The sequence below is a fragment of the Antechinus flavipes genome, chromosome 1 (genome assembly GCF_016432865.1).
Source record: "Antechinus flavipes isolate AdamAnt ecotype Samford, QLD, Australia chromosome 1, AdamAnt_v2, whole genome shotgun sequence".
Taxonomy (NCBI): domain Eukaryota; kingdom Metazoa; phylum Chordata; class Mammalia; order Dasyuromorphia; family Dasyuridae; genus Antechinus; species Antechinus flavipes.
The window spans coordinates 9,077,905-9,098,216 of record NC_067398.1 but is presented as its reverse complement, the minus strand read 5'-3'; positions in this window follow the sequence as shown (position 1 = coordinate 9,098,216).

The window sequence follows — 20,312 nt, the reverse complement described above, 5'->3', positions numbered from 1 at the left end:
TTAAGTGTCTACTATGGGTGAAGTACTATGTGAGATTCTGGGGATACAAAGATGAAGGCAAAACAATCCCAGTCCTCAAAGAACTTGTTCTAAGGGGGGTGGGGCAGGGACAGAATGAGTCAGTTTGGTAGAGGTTTGGATGCTAAAGACAGGAAACTCACAAAGCTCATGGACTTTTTTCTTTTTTTTTAGTCTTAACTTTTGGGCTAACTGAAATATAAATATATTTTTATATATTATTTATATTTATAAATATAGTATAATAACAAATATTAAATGTGTAAACATTTATATTTACACAAATTCATATATAAAATACAAATAATTAAAATATAGTTGTAATTTATATGTTATATAATTTATAACACACATTATATATATACACATATACTTTCAAATACATATATCTGTTTTCTAGAGGATGAAGATTCAAATTAGAAGTATTCTCTCTTTTTGTGTCTCTCCTTTCTCTCTCTCTCTCTGTCTCTGAGTCTGTCTCTCTCTGTCTCTGGATGTCTGTCTATCTCTCTCTCTCGGTCTCTCTTTTTACTTTCCCCTTAAACTCCCTTTTGTTTCTCCTAGTTTCATCACCTTGGACTGACTAAAGGTAAGGGGATACTACCAGGTGTATATGTCTAGGATCAGGCCCATTGGACAATTGCCTTCCCATTTTCTGGTCTCAATAGAGGGACTGAATGAGTCTATAATTTTTTTATTCCAGCCCTACTATCACTCCCTATTCTCTATCATTCACAAGTAACAATGCAATATGCAGATTAGGGTGCTGTTTTATTTTTACCAGAGAGTGGGCTATGCAAAGGGAATAGACACCACTTATGGAGTTTGGGAAAGGGAAACCCTTGTAGGAGTACACTAAACAGGCTTACGCTCCCTGTGTTAACTTTTTACACTCGCACGGGAGAAGATAAAACCTAGAAGAGGGGGGGCAATGATGGATAGCTGCATTGTACTTGGTTCAGGGGTCACCCAACCTGGATCTTCAAATACTGTACTCCCCTGGTGTAGATGCCCAGAATCCTTCAGGGTCTATGAGGAGATCAGAGCAGCCTGACTCTCATGTTAAGTAATTGACTTTGTCAAGTCTACTTGCTGCAATGCAGATGTCATACAACCTTCCTCTATTTCTCTCTCCTAGAACTTTCCACAAACCCACCCCAGTCTCCTTCACACACAGCTTACCCAGAGTCTTTATCCCCAAACATCCATTGCTGTGTCTGGCAAAGTGCACAAAGAGCTTAATGCAAAAAGCATAGGATACACAAAGTTACTCTAAGAGTAACTGGGGGTGGAGCAGAAAAGGCCTCATGTCAAAGGTGCCATCTGAGCTAGGTTTTAGGGGCAATTGAAGGATTCTAAGTGGTAGAGATGAGAAAGAAGGGTGATCCGCAAATGGGTGATCGATCAATCAATCAATAAGCCCATAAGTTCCTATTGTTTGTCAGGCATTGTGCAAGTTGCTAGGATCATGTAAACAAAACTGAAATAAGAAATTTACATTCCATTGGAAGGAACAACATATAAGGAGCCACAAGGTAATTCAGGGGGTGAGGCAGGGACATTGCTCACACCTGGGAGACAAGGTGAAGATTAGGAAGTTTTCATGGGCAAAGGAGCCCAGAAGTTGACTTTTGAAGGATTCTAGGGACTCTAGATAGCAGAAATGAAAAGGAAGTCCATTTCAGGCATAGGACATGGTCTGTTCAAAGGTTTGGGGAGGGGGATGAAATATTTTATCTAGAAAACAGTGAGGAATCAGCTTGGTTGGGCCATGGGGAGACCAAGGCCCTATTCCTAAGGGCAGATACTATTCCTACTTTATAGCTTACATGCAAGGAGGGACATCAGAGATCATTTGAAGTACCATGTTCATACAGCAACCCTTTGTCAGACTTTTCCCCAATAGCCTTATGATTCAATGAGCTAAATGCATTTCAAATCATATTGTGAGCCCAACAGGAGTTGGACTACTCTTGACAGGTGTTATCCAGGGTCTGATTACAGATTTGCAGCAATAGGGAGCTCACTACCTAATCAGGCAAGTAGATTCCATTCTTTGGTAGCCCTGTATACAAAAGCTTCTTCTTTTTATACTGAGCCAATATTTTCTTTCTTATAATAACCACCCTCTGCTCCATACTAGTTCCTAGGTTGTTTTTTCCTTGTCTCTTCTGAGAATCTTTCAAATATTTGAAGGTGGCCAATATTCTCCCTCCCTGACCCTGCTTCCTCATTCCTTAGTTTTTTTCTCTTTTGTTTTAAGATTTTAAATTTAAATTTGAAAATTCAATTCAACAACTATTTGTTTAGTGCATGTTATATCAAAGACCTATCTCTGACATATTTACCTCAGCAAGTCACTTAATCTCTTAATGCTCTTAAGTAACTCTCAAAACTATGTTCTCTAGAATAGTTGTTGATGTGTTTTGGTATAGGGAGTTCCTTCACTAGGACTTCCATACATCAAGTAAATCCCCATTTTGAAAGAAATGTCAAGTACTGTTTGAGGCTCTGGAGAGCTAAAGACAAAACTGGAAACTATCCCTGCCCTCAAAAGTTTTCCATTCTACTGGCTAAGCATTTTCCAGTTCTTATATGGTATCTTTTCTAGATATTTTACTTTGAACATGATACCCTTGCCAGTTTGAACATGATACATTAGCTGACCAGTATATTTCTGAATACCATACTTTAAATTGGTCATTGAACAAATATTCATGCCCTTTTATTGGACACTGATTCCTTTAATGCATTTTTTGATTGCAATTATGATTTGTCGGTGACTTTGAGATATGGATTAAGACTAATGGGGAGGTGACAGTACCTTCTTTGTCTCCTTTTGCTTGAATCACCTCTTAATTGACCTATGAAAATGGGGGCACCATTCATTGAAATGACGAAGTCAAGAAAAAGAGGATGAGTTGTATTTGGGATTTGCTGAGTTTGAGGGGGCAATACCTAGTAGGTGACTATAAATGCCTATCTCAAATTCTGAAGGGAAAGCCAGGGTGAGAGATTAGAATCATGGAAATTACAGCTATGGCAGCAGATGAGCTTATTTAGGAGGAAATATAGAGAGAATGAGGTGAGGTCAAGTCTTGGGGAGTACCTCAATTTAGGGATTTAGAAGAAGAGAAGAATACAAAGGTGATGTAAGCGCAGGAAAACTCTTGAGGGTCATGTCATAGAAATGAAAAGAAAACAGAATATTAAGAAAAAAGGCATGGCCAATAGCAAGAACATTGGATGAAGGTTTGACCTTCGACAAGACATTTGACCTTTCAAGGCCAAGCTTTCTTCATTTATTAGAACTTAAAGGATAAATTATTATGTCCAGATTGCTCCTTTTACAACCTTGGAGCCTAGAAGAGACATCTAGGTGAGTTGGGATGTGACTTTTCTCATTCTTGTCAAGGAATGATTTAAATCTAAAAGGAGCTTCTAGGGGATCTCGGGAAATACCTATGCACAAAGAATACAAGCTCTTTTAAGGAAGGGTTTGATTTTTGTTTAACATTTCCAGTGTCTAGCATAGCATCTGGAAGAGAATAGGAGCTTAATAAATGCTAGTTGAATGAATGAATAGGGACATAAACTCTTTTAAGGCAGAGACTTTCATTTATGCCTTTGTATTTTCTGTGCTTTGTATAATGACACATAGTAGGTAATATTTCATGTATATTTGCTGAAAAGATTTAACCTTGATGGTTGGTAAAAGCCATCCTAAACAATCTTATAAGAACATGGATATATACACAATAGATTTTTTTTTAGAAGACATAAGACCTACATCTTGGAACCATTCCCACTGTTCCCTTTTTGTTGCTATGTGGATCCACCGGCTCTGTAGGGATTTGATCCAACTAGTTCCCATTAGAGGTCTTACCACAGCTCATTGGTTCCCCATCACCATGTGCTCCAACACGCCTATGACCATTACTTTTTAGACACAGGGATGGTTGGTTGGTCGCAGCCCTGACATGAGTGTCTGACTCCCACCAGACTGGGAAACTGTCACCCCCACATTATGATTCTCAAAGGCTGAGGGCTAAACTTCCCACCCCAAGTTTTTCTTTCTGGAGAAAGTGTTGCCCACAAATGCAAGTTGGAGAGACTGGGGGCTGGGAGTATGAGAAGGAGGTGGAGGTAACACAAGTATCTTTTGTGCCAGTGTCTAACCCAAAGACCGTCTGGTTCCAGATTCAGCTTTGGTAAAACGAGCCCTCATCTTGCTCATCAGCATGGAGGGCTTATTTAAAGCCTCAGCCCCTTTAGTCACTGAAACCAAAACTATGTAAACTTTCCAAAATAGACTAAATAACCTATAAATGGAGCAAAACAGCCTCAATACCAACAAAGTCACAATGTGAGTGTCTGACCTAAACCCACAGAATGAGAAAATGATGGTAAGGTCATTTATCAAACTGGTTTGGACATAATACTGACCATGACATGGTCCCTTTACTCAGCTGATTGAGGAATATTGGAGGGGATTTCAATTTGTCTCTTAAGTGAGTGTACTGTATCTTCATATTTCCCAATACTTTTTAGATTAATAATGCCATAGCTTTACTCTGTACCTGTTGATATTTGAATGAAAACTCTAGTTGCTTATTAGTTTGTAATTTGCAATCTTAGGGGTTGGTTAGATATAGAGATTCTCAACTAATATATTCTTCCCCTTTAGAGATCAGTTGACAGAGACCTCCCTCCCAGCTATGTATGGCATCAGCATAGTAGAACTCAAGAAAGAATTAATTAGTGGTGGGATGCTTAAGGACACTGCCAGGAACTTGAAGCAGGAGATAGTCTTATGAAGAAATCTTGTATGTTGGGGAAAAAATAAGAGAGCATACTGGTGAAAAAATCAGTATCTCAGACTAAGTAGAGAAGTGGTAATTAGTAATTGGTGTGATGAATCCTTAAGTAGTAACCTTTTAGTCTGAAATACAACCCTGGAGAGTATTCAAGGATGTATAAGATGATACATTTCATTCATTATATTAAAGTTAGTTGGATTTTCTGATGACAAGAATTTCTGGAAAAGACTCCACTAATCAATGATTTTTAATCAGACCTGGACAAGAATGTCATCCATGTTATCCAGAAAAACAATTATCTAGCTTTGCTTAAAAATTGACAGGGAGCAAGAAAATCTACTATCTTATATGGCTTCTGTCAGAGCTTCCATTGTTAGGAGTTCTTCCTTGCCATCAAAGTTAAATTGCATTTCTCTCATCTCCATTCACTGCTCCTAATCTTACTCTCCAAGCCCAAATAGAACAAGTCCAATATGCTTTAGATGTGTTAAATCATCAACAGGAATCTGTTAGAATTGAAATGGAGTCAAGTGTTGATCAGGGGATGCCATCTGAGTTATGGAGGAGATATTTGGGACAAACAGGGATAACTGATTTGGGGAAGTCATTAAGGTCTACCAGTGGTGTATGGAGGCAAAAGAAAGCCCCAGACCCCAAACTCCAAGTGATGGGATAGGACAATGCTTATAGAGGTCTAGTTGGTGAGAATCTTTTTAAAATGCTTTTTATTGGTGCTTTTTGTTTCTTTACATAATTTTCTCTTTTGAACTCATAGGACCCCAGTGTTAAATATAATTTTGGAAAAGTCATAACTATGTCTTTTTATATGGTTGATATCTCTTGCCTTAAAATAATGAAAATCAGATATTTAACCACTGCAAAGTTGAGCATGGCATATTTTCCATCCATCAATAGCTCCCATAACTTATATTTTGGGCTAATTCTGATCTTCTGGCTTTGAAAACTGATTCCTCTGGTTTGGAAATGCCTGGTACTTGCAAAAGTCAGTTGACAAGGATACAGGGAGAACATTTTCAGTTGGTCCCAGAGCACTGGGAAAATATATCATTCCTCATGCATTTATTAATTCTATATATGGTTCTAGGAGATACAAAGACAAAAGTGAAGTAATTATTTGCCTTCAAGGAGCTTATATTATGTGATAAACACACACATGAAACACTTTATAAGTCATTTAGCACATTAGACACATGACAGATTTGTCATATGCATACATGCACACACATATACACAAAACATTTGTTGCCATATAGAATGTGTCATGTGTACACAGTACATATATGTATATATAGAATATTCTGTATGCTGTATGTACACATATGTAAAATTTGATCCTCATAATAACACTATGAGGTGAATGCTATTGTTATTCTCATTTTGCAGATGAGAAAACTCCCACAAAGAGGTTAAATGACTTAGTTATTATCAAATGTCTAAGGCAGAATTTGAATTCAGATATTGCTGACTACAAGTTCTATACTCTATCCATTATGTCATCTAGTTGCTCAAATACATACACATATTTATATGTGTGTATGTATACATATATATGTATAAACATTCTTCACCTATAGTCATTTACCTTTCCAAGGAAAAGGAGGTACATATTCTCACCATTTTTCTCAGACTCATCGTTATTCATTATAATTACTTAGAATTAAGTTTTATTTTCTTTTTCTTTCCATTTTTACTGTGTAATCATCGTGTATCTTACTATTCTTGGTCCTACCTGCTTCACTCTGTATGTTTTTATATTTCTTTCCATTTCTCCAAGTTCCTCATATTTATAGTACCTTGCAGTGCAATAAGATGTCATTATATTCACAAACCAGAATTGCTTATCCCTCCTCTAAACAATGGGTACCCACTTCCCACTCCCCACCCCCAGTTCTTTGCCCCATAGAAAATAGAAAGTGATGCTTTGAAAAAGATGCAGGATAATGGAACCTCTTTTCCTTGGACTTTATGCATAGCAATAGGCTCTTGGGGTAAGGAGCAGCTATGGACATTTCAACCAGTTTTTTAAAAAAACAAAGTTCTGATCCAGCTATTCTGGAGAGTAATTTAGAACTTCACTCAGAGGACTATAAAACTGTGCATACTTTTTGATCCAATAATACCACTACTAGATCTGAATCCCAAAGAGATCATAAAAAAAAGGAAAAAGGGATCTTATGTGCAAAAATGTTTCTTTCTGTGGCTCTTTCAGTGGTGGCAAATTGAGAGAATGTCCATCAATTGGGGGAATGGCTAAACAAATTGTGGTCTGTAATTATGATGGAATATTACTATGCTATTGTAATATTGTAATAGAAAATGACAAAAAGGCAGATATCAGAAAAATCTATAAAAACTTATATGAACAGATGCTGAGTGAAGTGAGCAGAACCAGGAGAACATAGTACACAGTAACAGCAACATTGTGTGATGATCAATTATGATTGACTTGGCTCTTTTCAGGAATATAATGATCCAAGAAAATTCTAAAGGACTCATGATAGAAAATGCTATTCATATTCAGAGAAAAAACCACATATGTATGTATGCATATACATATACATATGTATGCATAAACATTCTTCATTCATAGTCACCTACCTCTTCAAGAAAAAAAGAAGGAGGTATATCTTCTTATCTCTTTTCTCAGATTCATCATTGGTCATTATATTTACTTAGAATTTAGTTTTATTTTATTTTTCTTTTCATTTTTACTGTGTAGTCACTGTGCATCTTACTATTCTTGGTTCTACCTACTTCACCCTGTACAGTTTCATATCTTTCAAATATGAAATCTGAATGCAGATTGAAGCAGATTATTTTAACTTTTTGGCGTGGTGCCTTTTCTCTTTTCTTCTATTTTTTTCTTTCACAACAAGACTAATGTAGAAATATGTTTAGCATCATAGCACATGTATAATCTATATCCAATTGCTTGCCATCTTAGAGAGGGAAAATGGGAGGGAAGGAGAAAAAATATTGAATTCAAAATTTTATAAAAATGAATGTTGAAAACTTAAAAAAACCACAGTTCTAAATTATTTTCCAGGATTATTGGACCAATTTACAGCCCCATCAACAGTGTATTAGTGTCTCTTTTCCTATGGCTTTTCTCATTCTGACTGTTTCTTTTTTCATCCATTTTTGCCATTTTGCTGAGTCTGAGGTGAAACTAAGAGTGTTATAAGTTGGGCTTCTTTTCTTATTGGGTTTCATTTCCAATTTTCTTTTCTTGTGATCTGAACTTACCAGTTCCTTTGTATAGGGGAGCTCTCCATCGAAGAAACTAATCTTAACAAATATTGTCAGAAATTTAGAAGATTTGGGACTTGCCTGTCTTACTGAGAAGTTAAGTACTTTTCAGGGTCAAACAACACATATGTTTCAGGGATGGGACTTGAATCCAAGTCTTTCTGTCTCTCAGGACAACTCTCAATAACCCCATATTGCCTTTTCAATATGGCTGTCAATATTTTGTAATTGTTTTGATAATTGCTCATTTCCACTGAATACTTATAATCAGGATTGAATTAATTTTGATTGTGCAAAAACTTTTCAATTTCATATAATAAAAAAATGACCTACTCTATTTGTTTGATTAAGAATTCTCCCTCTTATTGTAATTGGGAAAGTACTTCCATTTATTTTGGGGGGATTTTAAAGCGAGATGATCTTTTTATATTCAAGGCTTGTATTATTTGGTATATTGTACAAGATGTTTGTCTAACTTATTTTTGCCAAAATTCTTTCCAGTTTTCCTTCCTCTTTCATTTTTTGTTCATGGATTATTGAACACTGAGTTATTGAATCTGACTGTGTCTGGTTCTTGTTGGAACAGTTTTTCAATTTTTCAACCAATACCAAATAGTTTGACAGATCATTAAACATTTGGCTATTGCCTTTGTTGTTTAGTTATTTCAATCACGTTCAAGTCTTTGTAATCCCATTTGAGGTTTTCTTGGCAAAGGTACTAGCTTACATAAGTCCAACTTACATATTTATATATCCAGTCCTATGTTCATGGCTGAACTATGTCACCAAACTTTTACTACTTTTTGCACACCCTGAACTGATTTCAGAGATATTACAAATTCAACACATCCAACACAAAACTTTTCCTTCAAGCCTGCCCCACTTCTGAAGACTTGCAATCTCCATGTTAAGACTCCTCATTCTTAGTCTTGTCAAATCTTGTCATTTTTATCTTCTCATCACACACACACACACACACACACACACACACACACACCCTTTTCTCTCTGATGTCCTTCCTCCTTCCACCCAGTGCAGTCTCTCTACCCCTCATGCCTGGAATATTTCCATAGACTTCTGTTGGGTCTCCTTGCTTCAATCCTTTTTCCAATCCAATTCATTAAAGTGATTTACCTAATGTGATCATGTTACTTCCTTATACCCCAAACTCCAGTGGCCTCTGTTTAGTATTTCAAATCCTCACAACTTGGCCTTTTCCAACTTTTCCAGTGGCCTTATGCTTTCCTCTCCTGAACATCCAATGACTAGTTTCTTTACTGTTCTCAAACAAGAAACTCCATCTCCACTCTGGGCCTTTTGATTGACTGCTTTCTATGCCTAGAATGCTCTCTCTCCACATCTCTCCCTCCTGTACTCCCTGGCTTTCTTTAAGAATCAGTTCAAATCCCACCTTCTTTGAGAGACTTTTCCTGATCCCTGACTCTTACCTCCTAACTGCTAATATATTCTCTCTGAAATAATTTCCCTCTTACATTTTATATGTACAGTTATAAATGTATATTTATAAATAAGTAATGTTAATATAATTAATTATATTAGATTATTTTCATCATGTTATATGTATTTATGAAATACACATGTTTATGCACACACAACACACACATGTGTATGCATATATAAAACACACATTTTAATATGTTGTTTTTGCAATTTTAATGAGAGCCTAATGAATAAAGGCCATGTTTTTGTTATATTTTGAGTCCTTCTTAGTGGTTAGCATGGTATGTAGTAAGTGCTTAATAAAGGTTTGTTGATTGACAGTCCCTGTCAAGTAGCTATTTTTCTACTAGGGGCTACAAATTGTACATAGGTTGTTACAAGTGTGGTATATCCATATCCAAGACAAGAAATTTTGGGGGAAGAAGGTGCTAGCATTTGGGTGGATGTGATGGGGAGGGAATCCGCTGAACTTTTACTGAAAGGTAGAAATTGTGCCTCAAACATAAAAAGAATACTTTGCCAAGTAAATTGCCTTATCTAAACTCTCTAGAAATAGATATGATATCTTGGTGGAAGAGGAAAAAATCCTTTGGTTAATATGATAATTTTAGCCTCTGTTATAAATCATCTTTGTGTATAGAATCATTTACTGAAAGACTTTTAGAACTCCTGGAAAATAAACACAGGAATCAATTGGGGGGGGGGGGCGGTGCTATGATTCCTGGCTTGGCAGGCTTTGGGCTTGCATTAGTATAAAGCAATGGGTATTTTGAAATCCACCTTCCCTTCATGCTCCCCTTTTGGCATAGTGACATCTGGTTTGTGGATATCCTGCTGTTTAAAATGCAACCAGAGTAAGGCTGTTTGTACAATTGCCATCCAGCTTTCATGTCCTCACTCTGGCAGTCAAGTCCACATTTAGATAGAGACAAAAAAGAAAAGAAAATGATTCATTGAGGGACTCATCATGAAACTGAACACATATGTCCAGATGTAGATATGTATTTTAAATATGAAGTAATGAAATCTTAGGAAGAAGGAATCTCAGGGGTCAATACCTCCTATAGAGAATCCCTATTACAGCTTACCCAACAAGTGATCCCTCAGTCTTTTCTTAAAGATCTCCAAGAAGACACTCCATTCCCTCTAGAAGCATCAGCCAATGACATCTTTGGAGAAAAAAAAGTTGATTAAGACTAGATATGAAGATTAGGAAGTTTTTCTTCATATCTAGTCTTAATCAACCTTTTCCCACCTTCAACCCATTCATTTTAATTCTGTTGTTGGAGACAAGAAGAGCAAATCTCCCTCCATCACACGCTAACTCACTAAATACTTGAAGACAAATATCATGTACCTGCAGTATTCTCTTCTCTAGATTAATCATTCTCAATGGCTTTACTTTTTTTAATAAAAAAATCGGATTGTCATATAACGTGAACTTTAAACCCTTTGTCAACCTACTGCCTTTCTCTGGACTGTTTTCATCTTATCAATGTCCTTCCTAAAATGTTCACTGATGGCATCATGATACTCCAAATATTTTGTCTTTTTTCATTTTAAAGGTCACTCTCCTTGGCGGAGAAAATAAACAAAATCCAAATTGAGTAGGTCTGTATTGTGTCATCAGCTATCATCATCCTGTACACTTCAAGCTTTCCTCACTTAGTTTATCTTCTTTTCTCCAACAAAACTGAAACAACCTCCATCCCTCTTTGCTGTTCTTAGCTTGCCTGCTCAGTCTCAGCTCACTCCGAGTTTCAGCTTTTCTGACCTGATTTCTACAGAACTGAGCCATGTGTTTGCATCTCTCCTAAGTTATTTACTTTTATTTCTATGTCCTGTAGGTATTTGCAGAGTTTTCTTGTCATTGTATTTCATGTCAATTAATAAAAATTAACTGAATTAAATAGAATTCTAACACTGCTAGTTTTTTTTCAAGGACAGTTGCATCACAACTGTGAAAGAAGAAACAGATTAAAAGGGGGAAAACACTAGAAAGAACAATGTAAGTGAAAAACTATGCTTCACTCTGCATTCTCAGCCCATCATTTATTTATCTGGTTATGAATAGCATTCTTGAGTCCTTTGTACTTATGTAGAATCATTGTATTGCTGAGAAGAGCTGAGTCAATCATAGTTGATCACAGAATGTTGCTTATACTGTGTACAATGTTTCCCTGGTTCTTTTTATTTCACTTTGTCTCAGTTGATACAAATCTTTCCAGATTTTTTTTCTGAAATATGCCTGTTCATCATTTCTTATTGCACAATTGTATTCCATTACACTCATATACCACAACTTGTTCAGCTAATCCCTGTTTGATGAGATCACTTCAATTTCCAATATTTTGATATTATGAAAAAAAATTTTTGTACATTTAGGTGTTTCCTCCCTTTTTATGAATGCTCTGAGATATGGACCCAGTAGTGCTATTGTTGGGTGAAAGGATATGGACAGTTTGGTTGCCCGTTGAGCATAGTTCCAAATTGCTCTCCCAGAATATCTTCTCCAACATTTATCTTTTTCCTTTTTTGTTAAATTAGCCAAACTAGTAGGTATGATGTGGTATCTCAGAGTTATTTTATTGTATTTCTCTGATCAGAAATTATTTAGAGCACTTCTTTATTTGCTTTTTGATAGCTTTGATTTCTTCAACCAAAAACTGCCTATTCATCTCCTTTGATCAGTTACAAATAGGGGAATTGCATGTTTTCTTATAAATTTGACTAGTTCTCTATATATTTGAGAAATGAGGAGACTATAAGAGATATTTGCTGTAAAGATTTTCTCCCAACATTTTGCTTTCCTTTTAATTTTGGTTGCATTGGTTTTGTTTGTATAAAAGCTTTTTAATTTGCTGTAATAAAAGTTATCTATTTTGCATTTTGGAATGCTCTCTAATTCTTGTTTAATCATGAATTTTTCATCTTCTTGTTAACCTGATAGATTATTTCTTACTCTTCTCATTTGCTTATGGTGTAATCCTTTATATCTAAATCACACAGTCATTTTGAACTTATCTTGGTATATGGTGTGAGAAGTTAGTTTATACCTAGTTTTGTCCTATTTTCTAATTCTCCCAGAAGTTTTTGTCAAATAATGAGTTTTTAATCCAAAAGGTAGTGTCTATGGATTTATCAAACATTAAGTTATATTTGTCGTTGACTACTGTGTCTTGTACCAAGTCTATTTCATTGTCCCACCAGTCTATTTCTTAGCCAGTACTAGATAGTTTTGATGATTACTGCTTTATAAAATAGTATCAGATTAGGTAGTTAGGCCACCTTCATTAATAATTTTTCATTAATTTTCTTGATATTTTTGACATTTTGTCCTTTAAGATTGATTTTGTTTCTATTTTTCCCACCTCTGTCAGATAACATTTTGGTAGTTTAATTGGTATGACACTGAGTAAGTAAATTAGTCAGTATCAATTCCCTGAACAGGCATAAGGCCTTGAGTCACTTTGGGGCAAATGAAATGGTTACCAGAGCTTTTAATTTCCATCTCTTTTATCTGTCTTAGCAGAGGACTCCTTTTCAATAGCATGATCACTGTTTTCTTGGCATAATGCTCCACAGAAATTAAGCAGAACTGTTGGTAAGCTCTGTTTAATTCAGCTGAATTTGATTCATTCTTTTTGATTAGTCATGTACAACTCTTCATAACCCCATCTGAGGTTTTCCTAGCAAAACTACTAGAGTGTTTTGCCATTTTCTTCCTGAGCTCATTTTACAATTGGGAAAACTGAGGCAAACAGAGTGAAATGAGTTGTTCAATGTCACACAGTTAAGAAGTAGCTAAGGTCAGAAATGAACTCAGGATGATTTCTTCCTGACTCCAGGCCAAATGTACTATTCCTGCAATATCACATAGCTGCTGACTCATTCTTAGCTCAGAAGAATTTCTGGTGTGCTTGATAATTACTGCTTAATAATCTTAAGAAAGTCACATTTAATAATGTGCACAATTTTCAGCAATTAAAAAAATAGTCAGCATTTGTGTAATGCTTTGATTGTTACAAATTTTTTTCATATTTTAACTCATTTGATTTTTTTTTTTGAAAAGTGATGGTCAGAAATATGAGCCTTGCTTAAAAGAAACCAAATGTGAATATTTTTCACCTATTATTTCATGGTGCCCAGACATACATAAGACCTAACTATACTTAGTCATGAATTAATAGGGCTTCCATATTTGTGTCTATGGAAAAGTATTGTGGGCTCCAAACTACTGGCCATTAAACTTCCAGGTCACTTTATTTCATCTTAAGTGAACTGGAATCAACACTTGCAGTGAAAAAACACAATAGAAAATACTACTGGAAAAACAGTCCAATATGCTCCCTTAAGTGATTCAAGGAAGGTCCATCTTCCCCTACCCATTCCCATCTCCAATAAATGTAAAACTCAGGAACACTGAAGTGTATAGGATTCCTTCAGCTTTCTCTGGGGTGATAAGGTATGGGGAGAAGTTGATGGTACTAGGAAAAGTAGAATGCGACTTGCAGTGAGATCTGGTCCACATGTGGCACATGGTGGCTCCCCACATGGGGGATACAAGGGACCTTGTTTCTGGGAAACATGTGATAGTTAAGGGATAGTTTTGGTGACTTTTTCCTCCAAAGGGTCTGGTGAGAGCCTTGTGGTAAAGGTGATGATCTTTGTGTATTTTCCCCATTGATCATTGGCCCCAGAGAAAATAGTCTTGGCTCTCAGACTTGTGTGTTCTTCTTGTTCTGTTCTAGGGGAAGAGAATGGAGTTTTACAACAACTTAGTGAGTTCAAAAGGCATAATGAGGATGCTCAAGAGACCTGGTATTTGAGAGCCTCATGAGAACTCTCCTCATCCATGAGAGTTGAAACAAAGACTCATTCAGAAACAAGGTGATCTTTGGATGTTGACTCTGTGGGGTTATTGCTCTATAGGAACTGAGCTAAGTTTTGACCTTTTTGAGCCATAAGATAATGAGCCTTATATCATTCTCCAGAGACTGAAATGATATAAGAGACAGTATGCTCCAAGCATAGTGGGTGAAAATGTTTGTACATTTTTTGTTGAAGTAAATATTTTTTTTTTGGTGAAAAACTACCTTATGTTAAATAGTTGTACCACAGGCCCAGTGACTGAAGGACATACAGTCAGTAGGGGTTCGAGCTGTAGAAAGGTATCCCAATGTCCTCAGGGAGCTCCTTTGGAACCCAAAGGGACAAAGAACCTTCTTTGTCCTAAGAAAGTAGGGTCAGAACAAATCACACTACAGGATGGTGAGAGGTATTTAGAGACCAGGAGGAAAGAGAGACTTTGAGCTGACATTCACAGTAGAATGATGTGGAAAGTAGAATTTCCTTAAGCTGAAGCCAGGAAAAGGGGAATTCTCTTTCTCTCCAATTCTCAGCTAGGTATTACTAGAGAGAAAGTAGGTTTGACTTTCACGCAAGGGAACTAGGGGCAGCAAGTTACCAAGGTTCCATAGAGATTGTATTGCTATGGCAACTCTTTTAAGTCAGGTCCCTGCCCTACTCTATATTCAAAGGCCCAGACTGGCACAGAGCACTTATAGCTTCACCTTACCCAAGTTCTGGAGTCTGAGCCCAAAAGATTCATGGTACCACATCTCAAGGGGGAATGAGTTTATATTCAAAAGATAAGAGAGAGTTTGTAATTCTTTTTATGATGACAGTGTCTCTGTCTCTATCTCTCTCTGTCTCTGTCTCTCTCTGTCTGTCTCTCTTTTTCTTTCTCTCATTCCAGGAGTGAACTCATTCTCCCATAAGTAGTACCGAGTATTCATTGCTAAGTTTACATAGCAGGTGAAAGTGACCCAAACAAGGGAAGTCATGGGTGCTGGACTTTAATTTTTGACCATAATTGTTAGTAACTTCTTCTCTAGGAAGCTTTTTACAGTCTCCCTCTTCTTCTCTCCCCCTCACATGCCTCCTAGTTATATATCCGGGTACTTCTTGTATACTTTGTATACCTCAACAGCAGGGATAGTCGAGCTCCTGGCAAGTATACTTGTATATTTGAAGGAAGAGTCTTTATAATTGCTAATTTTTGTATCCCCAGAATCTAGCATAGCATCTGACCTACATTTGATAAATGCTTATCAAATTTCTCAAATTGTAGGTGGTGAGCTTGGCCCTGAGGAGGACATGAGAAAATGCTCATCTCTCCCTTCTTGAGAGGAGCGAGGGGACGTGTGGCTATAACATGATACATACAACACCAGACCTGGTTGATGAGCTGGTCACTTTGGCTAACCTGATTTTTTTCTCCCTTCTTTTTAATTCTTTGTTTAAAAAAAAAAGTGGCTCCCTAGCTGGGAGTTAGGGATATATTCAGAAATGAAAGTGTTGTAAAATACAAAAGTGTAAAAAAATTGACATAAACATTGGCTCTGCTGAGAAGACAATTAATTAGTCAACTAGCACTTATTCTGTTCCTGGCCCTGGGCTAGGCTCTGGAGATTCAAAGCTAAATTAAGAATCCCTTTTCTTAAGGAGCTTAGAGTCAGGCTGGAGGAGACAGACAGCCTGTACATATGGGATATGTACAAAGTAGACAAAAGCTGATCTTGAAGTCAGAGTGTACACAACAGAAGTCATCAGGAAAGTGTTCTTATAATTATAAGAATAACTAACAGTAGAAGAATAGATAACACTAAAATAAAGTGTGGAAGGAAGTTACATGTTCAAAGAAGCAGTTGTGGGGAAGAAATGTATTCCAGGTGTGGGAAAGAGCAAACCTCAGTGGAAGAAGGAGTGTCACGCATGAGGAACAGCAGGAAGAGTTGAGCTCCCGGCAAGAGCTTTGCTTTTCACCCTTGGCACACTAGGGGCTGCCATGCTCTCTATGTTGGCGCCTTCATCAATTGCCTTTCCGAAGAGGTGCTTCCCTGTGCTCTCAGCAGTGGACACATACGATGAGCCCAGGAGCCGAGCTCAGTGTTTGTAATCTATAGAGACGTTCCATGTGACTAAAACTCTACTTTTCTGTAAATATTTTCCTTATGGTGACCAGCTAGAAATTATAGACCTTAACTACCTTTTGTTTTTCTTCTGGTGGCCAATGTTGGTTTCAGCTCATGCATAATCACTCTAACCAGCTGTGTAACCGGACACTGCATCTGAAATGTGACATTTGGTTCTGGTTTTCATCATGGGAAATAGTTGGCTTTCTCAGGGCGGATAAAGAGAGGGTGAAAGTTTACAAGGAGCTGGTGAATTTGATTTCATGGAAGTCTCAAGCATGTCATTAACATACAAAACCCCAAATCCACATTTATTACAATAATGACTGATAAACCAAATGGAGACTTGACCACAAGCCCTTCCCCTGTTTCCATTTCTACTCTTTCCTAAACTTTCAATATTGAATATAATCTCTGAATGGAGAATGGTCTCCATTCTAAAGGGCCACTTTGAAAACACTTTTAACCAACCAGCAGTTTTTGCTCAAAGATCGAGACACCTACTGATACATCCCTGGAAGGTAACGTGCTGCAGCCAAAAATGTTGAGATCTCTAATGCTCTGGGGGATTTCTACTACATCATTCTCAAGGGCTGCAGCTCTTGGGAATCAGAAGACATCAGCAGATACCTCTCCAAAAGGCCACCCACAGATCCTGTAGCTTTTTTGTTAATGATGAAGCCAAAGAGCCCTAGACTGGGACAGCTGTCAGGTCACTGAATCCTGCTTTTTTTTTTTTTCAGGGTCACTGTTATTGGTTGTGATCCTAGTTACCTAACCTCTGTCTCAGTTTTCTTAGCTGTAAAATAGGAATAATAGTAATAATAATAGCATCCATCTCCCAGGGATTTTGTGAGGACCATATGAGGTAAGGTAAAGTATTTTGTGAATCTCCATGTACTATAATCACTATTATGTCTCAGTTTTTTTCATCTGTTGGATCAGGAGCCTAAGCTAGGTGACTGCTAAGATCCCTTCCAGCTTGGGATCTATGATCCCATGATCTTTAAGGATTTGTTCAAAGTCATCCAGATAGTAAAGCCGCCTACAGTAGCTGAGGTTAGAACTTGAGGGGTGTAGGAGTACACGGTGGGAGTCAGTTCTACACTAATGAAAGCAGATTTTTGGAAATGTTTAGGTTTCAGCTCAATCTGTTCTTTCATTCAGGAAAGCTTCAATTCAAATTCCACCTTGGATTCTTTCAAGCTTTGTGACTCCATACACATTTAACATGTCTGAAGACTCAGGAAGCTCCTAGTGTTTCTCAACTAAATCATATGAATAACCACTCAAGTAGCATTTTTATATGGAAAAGCAAGGACTGGGGAGACAGGCTGGGTATCCAAAGAATTACAGAGTTGGGAAGATCTACAGAAACCTCTTCTATTTTCTTCAAAGGATTTCTAAATACAAATACCAGAAAAGTGGATATCCAGCCTTCACTCAAAGATCCTCTCCATGAAAGACAACCCATTTATTTCAATAACTTCCAATTATTCGGAAGATTTTTCTTCCCTCAGCCTCAATCTGGCCCTCATTCTTTAACAATTATTCCTCATTCTTTGATGTGATAGACAACTAGTACATCTTCTGAGTCCCCTCTTTTCCAATCCCATATCCCTAATTCCTTCAGCTGATCCTCATATGGTACAGACTTCTGACCCTTCACCATTCAGGCTATCTTTATCTTGTTTGTCATTATCCTTCCTCGCCTGGGATGCCATTCTCTATAAAGAGTTCGAGCAGGCTAGAGTCATAATAATCATGGACACATTTAAATTCCTTGAAAGGGTGAAAAGTACTTTACATCTAATCTTAACAAGAAGTTGTTGAATTAACAAGAAGAAGTTGAGTTGAATAATTGAAATATTATTATTTTTAATTTATAGCTAAGGAAACCAAAACTTTAACGAGAAAGCTCCAATGAGTTGTCCAGGGTTTCATAGTTAAAAAGTCTCAAAGGTAGAATTTGAACTAGGGTCTTCCTGACTCCAGGTGTAGTGCTCTATCCACTGTGCCACCTAGTTGTCCTTTACATAAATAGTAGATGATACTGTTGTCATCATTGTCATCATTGTTATCCTCACCATTATCATCCCATGATCCTCTACTAAGCAGTTTGAACCAAAATATAATACTTATCTTCATCCTTAGTAAGTCAGCTATTATGGCTTGAGATCTAACTTCTCATTTAATTTAATTTCCTTAATAGTATTTTATTTTTCCAATTATATGTAGCTTTTAACATTGACTTTTGTAAGATTTTGAGTTTTGTTTCTCTCTCCCACTCCCCAAGACAGCAAGCAATCTGATATAGGTTATACAGGTACAATCATTTTAAATATGTTTCCATATTAGTCATGTTGTGAAATAATAATCCAAACAAAAAGGAAAACTGTGGGAAAAAGGCATCAAAAAAGGCACGAAAATAGTATGCTTTGATTCACCTTCAATCTCCATAGTTCTCCCTCTGCATTTTCCATCCCAAGTCTATTGGAATTATTTTGGATCTCCACAGAGAGAAGGGCTAAGTCTTTCATAATTAATCATCACATAATCTCACTGTTACTGTATCCGATGTTCTCCTGGTTCTATTTACTTTACGCAACATCAGTTCATGTAAGCCTTTCTAATCTTTTCTTCATTTCCCATAAAACAATACTATTCTATCACATTCATATGCCATATTTATTCAAACATTTCCCAACTGATGAGTACCCACTCAATTTCCAATTCTTTAACACTATAAAAAGAGCTACTACCATTTTTTTTTTGGTACATGTGGGTTCTTTCCCCTCTTTTACGATGTCAATAGTGATACTGCTGGATCAGAGGATATGCATAGTTTTTTAGTCCTTTAGGCATAGTTCCAAACTGTTCTCCAGAATGACTGGATCAGTTCACAATTCCACCAACAGTGCCATAATATTCCATTAACTTCTAAATTATTAGCTCTCTTCCACTGTCATATCATCTAGAAATTTGATGAGCTTGTCATCTCTGCTTCATTCAAACATTAACAAAAATATTGTTCAAAATGGAGCTTGATGTAGTTTACTAGAAACCTCTCCTCATTTTGACAGTACCCAAACCAATCATTTCTATTTGGGTTTCTAAGTGAATTCATAGGTACAAATACCACAAATTCAATGACCATTGGCACTAAGGCGCAGCTGTATTTTTTTCCCTGTAGAACCATTACTTTAATGTCATCAAGGAAATCAAATGGATGTTGGAAGCTAATCAGCACAAATCTCAGGAACATGTATGAAGGACATGTTTTCTTACTTGGTGGACAGAAACTTTTGGTATCAAGAGGATAATTCTTATTTTTTGGAGGATAATTCTTTGTAATATGCTGCAGCCTATCTGTATCCATCATCCATTCATTTCTCCATTGCCCTTTGGCTCACTTGTTGTCTTGATTCATCAGAGACATTCCAGATGCAAGTCGTCACAGGAAAATCATATTCAGAAAAGGGGGGTTCTGTGTAAAAACAAAAGATATCAGTAAAATGTATTTTTAAAAATAAAGTTAATGCAAAGCAGAAAAAAGTGGATCTTTCTGTCAGAGAGAATCTTGAAATCCTATAAAACTCTACACAATTTGGAAAAGAGGTGCCAGCTTGCTTCTTTTTTCTACTAAGATTTGGAATCTGATCATTTCCATATACAGAGTTTCTCTGTGATATGTGGAGCAGATATGTGGATTTCCCAGGTTGCTCTTCCAATTACTCACTGTAATCTGGATTGTAGCCGTTCTTCA